Source organism: Equus caballus, chromosome 22 (genome assembly GCF_041296265.1).
Source record: "Equus caballus isolate H_3958 breed thoroughbred chromosome 22, TB-T2T, whole genome shotgun sequence".
In the NCBI taxonomy this organism is placed as follows: domain Eukaryota; kingdom Metazoa; phylum Chordata; class Mammalia; order Perissodactyla; family Equidae; genus Equus; species Equus caballus.
The window spans coordinates 1,598,887-1,603,082 of NC_091705.1; the positions used below are offsets into that span (position 1 = coordinate 1,598,887).

Here is a 4,196-nt window from a genome sequence, read left to right on the forward strand (position 1 = left end):
GAACTCACCACAACAGTGTGATGCACAGTCTCCACAGAAGGGATATTTAAGTTGGGTTCTGATGACTATGTAAGAGTTTTCTTGGAAGGAAAGGAGAGGGGCAACAGCAGAGGGAACAGTGTGAACAAAGGCATGGCATGCAGGTGCTCCTTGTTAGGGCATTTGTGCTGCTTCCATGTGGCTGCAGCTGGGGGCAGAGGAGGCCACTCTGGGCCTCGTCATGTGGTCCTGGATCTTTGGGTCATTCTTGGAGCTGCCTGACCTGAGAAAGTTTTGCTCGAGGGTAACAAGTATGCTGTTGAGAGAGAAGTTTGTTCCGCAGTCATCAGCGAGACACACGTCCAGGGGCTGTTTAAGGTCCCCCTGCAGAGCAGCAGCAGCCGTGTGACCTGTGCACTGGCGTCGCGAGAACGGAGGCCCAGGTGTAGATTTAGTCTGTGTCCACCCTACATCGTCCTCCCCCTGCCCTGCTGAGATTCCACCGTGCGCTACAGACTCCTCAGTTGGGTTTTATATCCAAGGGCTGTTGAGGGTAACCTTTCCTCCAGGGGCTTGGAGTTGGGACTCTGGGCAATTCCTCGAAGAGGCTTGGACCCGAGGACAAGGAGGAGAAGGCACAGGGCAGGATGGCTGGCTGCCCAGAGCCTGGTGCAGTCCCAGGATGGGGACATGGGGGCTGCTGACCACCGAGCAGAGGCGTCTCTCTGACCCGTCTTCCCCTTCACGTCTTTCTGTCCGAAGCCAGATTCTCTGCTCCTAAGGATTCATGTGATTATGGTAGGTCCCCCCTGGGTGGTCCAAGGTAATCCCCCCACTTCAAGGTCCTTAAGCACATCTGCAAAGTCCCTTTTGCCCTATAAAGTGCCGTATTCACAGGTTTCAGGGTTAGGATGTGGACATCTCTGGGGGCCATTACTGTGTTGGCCACAGGGTGTATCAGGGAGAGGAAGACCTCCTTCTCCTGCTTCTGAGCTCTCGGCTGGCCTGAGATGGGCCCGCCCTGCAGCCTTGCCAGGTGGGCAGAGAGCTGGTGAGGCCTCTGGGGGTGGCCCCATGGCTCAGCTGATTTGGAGGCCCCGTAACCATAATCATCCCTCGGGCTGACCTTGTACTAAGTCCCCAAGAGCAGACCCTGAGACAAAGGTTGGAGTGTGCCTAGCATGTGTGGGAGGGTGCCAGTGCGAGACACATACACTGACAGACAATGGCCAGACCAGGCATGACGACAGAACCCTGACCGCAGGCTGCAGCACCAGCCAGAGAGCCAGACCTCAGCCTCTGCAGCAACTGGCCCGATGGCCAGGCTTGGTCAATAACTGCCAGCTTCCCTAATTTTTGTCCCCGCGTCCAACTTAGCATCAACCAGAAGAGAAAGCCAACTGTGCCCCCTGACCTGTCACAGGAGACGCCCCACTCTAGTTGCCCGCATCCGGTGCTCTCAGGCACCCTGATCCTCCCTTTTTCCATCATAAAGCTTTCCCACCCCTGGCCTGCCACATGCAGGTGATGCTGGCTGACTCCCAGGCTGCCGGAAGCTCTGAGTAAGTGACTTTTCTTGATCTCATCTGGACAGCCTTTGTTTATCTGCACACCAGGGGACGTGGGTGGGGGAGTGGGGCAGGCAGGCAGCCTGCACGGTGGACTAATGAGTAGGGTCCTGCAGGGCCCCGGGGAGTCTCAGAGCTGGTCCCCTGGAGGGGGAGGAGGCTGCTGGGTCCTGAGCTGAGGGCTGCCCCCGCGGGTTGGTGGTGGCGCCTGCAGCGTCCCTCCTCAGCACCGAGGTGCTGGGCTGCGGGGCCCAGGGCGCCTGCCTCCAGCCCGGGGAGCTTCCAGGGTGGGGTTCTTGGTTCTTAGTGTGGCCGCTTGTCCGAATAGCCCCGCAAGCTTGGTAAAAATGCAGACCATCTGTCCCTTAGTGAACCCCGTTCTGTGGATCTGGGGGTGGAGCTGGGAATGAGCACTTTAAAAGCTCCTGGTAGACCCTTGGGCACAGCTGAGTCCATATGCTTCTCGGGCAGACCGCCCACCTGGCATACCTGCCCTGATTCGCCTTTGTCCACAGGTTCCCCTCTCGTTTTTCACAGAATCGTTGCTGATTTAAATGGTTGGAGATGGCACTCCCGCCTCAATCCCCATTCTGCTCTGAGGACCCACTTATCACCTTGTTAATTAAGTGCCCTGGGTGGATCTTCTCTTGGCGTCTGTAAGTCTCGGGTGTCATTCACTTGGCTTGATGCTGACACGGAACGGAGGATAACCTATTTCACTGGCTTTCCTTCCTCCTTAGTTTCTGTAGCCCTTGTATAAAATTTCCGGATTGTAGTTCTAGGACCCTGAGGTGCTCCCTCTGGAGGAAGCCCCTGGTGTGGGTGAGTCGAGGCCTGGGTTCCGTGCTTCCCTTGCTTTTGCCCCATCCTTAGTGACCTTCTCTGCTCCTGCAGCTGAGCCTGCCGAGGAGTTCCCCTGGGCACCTCTGGGATTGGCCAACGCAGGGTGGGCTGGATGTGCACATTGTGTATGAGGCAGGTGTGGGTGCCAGAGAACCACGGATGCAGGGTCCCAGGATGGTTGTCAAACTCAGTTCTTCACTTGATTTCTTCTCACAACATTTTATTATAAAATTTTACAAACTTTTCCAGAGAAGTTGAATGAATTGTTCAGTGGATACTCATATGCCCACCTCCCAGATTCCACAGTTAACTTTTTCAACTTTTGCTTTTTCCATCCATCAATGTGTCTTTTTGGTTTTGCCCATTACAAATTCACTGCCCTTGAGTTGATGCTGAATCCTGGGGATCCCACCCTGCCCAGTGACTGCTTGACCTCTATTTAAACTCTCCTGGAGACGGGAAACTCAGTACTGTTACACTTCTTCATTCCATCTGCTCTGGCTGTCACCAAGCCCCCTTCTGTGCCAGGGCTCCAATGACAGTCTCTCCCAGGTGTGACCTCTCAAAAGAAGGGCCTGGAAGGGAACTGCGAGTCAGAGGCGCTGGGGCTGTTGGCGCCTGGGCCGGGCCTGCTGCAGGACTTCCCCATCAGGAGGCCTCTGGCGGGTCCGCGAACGGGCATTTCCGACAAGCTCCCAGCTGAGACTGCTGCTGTGTGTCCAGGACCCCAGGAGAATCGCTGGCCCAAGCTCACACAGCGACTGGGAGGCACGGCCACCCCTCGAGTAAGTGGAAGGTCTACGCTGGCAGCCGGGGTCTTGGGCGTCCTTTTGGAACAGGTCTGGAAGCGTGCTTCTGGCCTGAGGATGCCAGCCTTCACCCTGAGGGAGGCCACCCTGCCCTCTCCTAGGTGGCCCTGACGCCTGGCCGCTGGCCGTGGGGGCAGGGTTTTCCCTGTGGCGACTTGTTCTCCTCTGTATGTGGTGTTTGGCAGGCTGCCTGTCTCCTCAGGGGCCGGCTCAAGTCGTCCTCCCGGCTTCCTTGTGGCTTTCCTCTCTACCTGAGTGTCCACTGGCTCTGCTGACCCTCAGGACTCGGGATCCCGGCCAAGGCCCCAGAGGGAGGTGTCATTATTAGACGTGGATGAACTGTCACACACAATAACCTTTCTTTGCCCAGTTTATTTTCTCACCACCCAAAGCTAAAATGTTGTGGACAAAAAGCAAACATGTCTGTCCAAGAAGGCCCTTGTCTCTTTCTGTAGACTGGGGAACGCTGTCTTTCATACTCCACGTTTCCAATTGTCATTAAAGAAAGAGTAAACTTGCACTAATTGTCAATGGCTTATTAGTACCTGTGTAGCTGACCAGGCTGGGGATGAGTGTGAATTTCATTAGTTTCTCCATGCCTTGGGGTTTGGCTCAAACTCTTGTAAAAGCTTTAATTAACTCTTGCCAGTGTCAGTATGTTTTATTACTTTCCGTGGCCCACAGCCTTCCCCGGTGACTAATTTACTTGGAGATTCCGACAGCCGTAATGAAGACAAGTGCTTTGTGCGGAAGTGGAGAGGATTAAGTCACTTTATCGGCTCTGGCTCAAGGGCAATTCCTCTCCATCAGAGATGATAATGGAGGGCTGCTCTTCTCTGGGGCTTCGAGGGCACGGATGTGGGGTCTGGGACTCGAGTTCAGGTCTTGACCATTGCTTGGAAGCTGTGGAGTGTGGGTGTGTCACCCCTGCCTGGGCCCCCTTTCCCTCCATTTGAAAGCGAGGTCAGGACTCTTGTGGGGGTCGTCTTCAGGACCA

At 55.5% G+C, this 4,196-nt stretch overlaps 2 long non-coding RNA genes across 2 annotated transcripts; both read left to right on the forward strand.

The window, feature by feature from the left end:
- Positions 1 to 652: 652 nt before the first annotated feature.
- LOC102150968 (uncharacterized) lies at positions 653 to 2,214 on the forward strand. Its single transcript, XR_289221.3, has 3 exons — positions 653 to 777; positions 1,475 to 1,541; positions 2,085 to 2,214. It is a non-coding gene; the product is annotated as an uncharacterized lncRNA (long non-coding RNA).
- An 827-nt stretch (positions 2,215 to 3,041) lies between these two features.
- Positions 3,042 to 3,719, forward strand: LOC138920059 (uncharacterized). The gene is made up of 2 exons (XR_011430697.1): positions 3,042 to 3,175; positions 3,402 to 3,719. It is a non-coding gene; the product is annotated as an uncharacterized lncRNA (long non-coding RNA).
- The last annotated feature ends 477 nt before the right edge of the window (positions 3,720 to 4,196 follow it).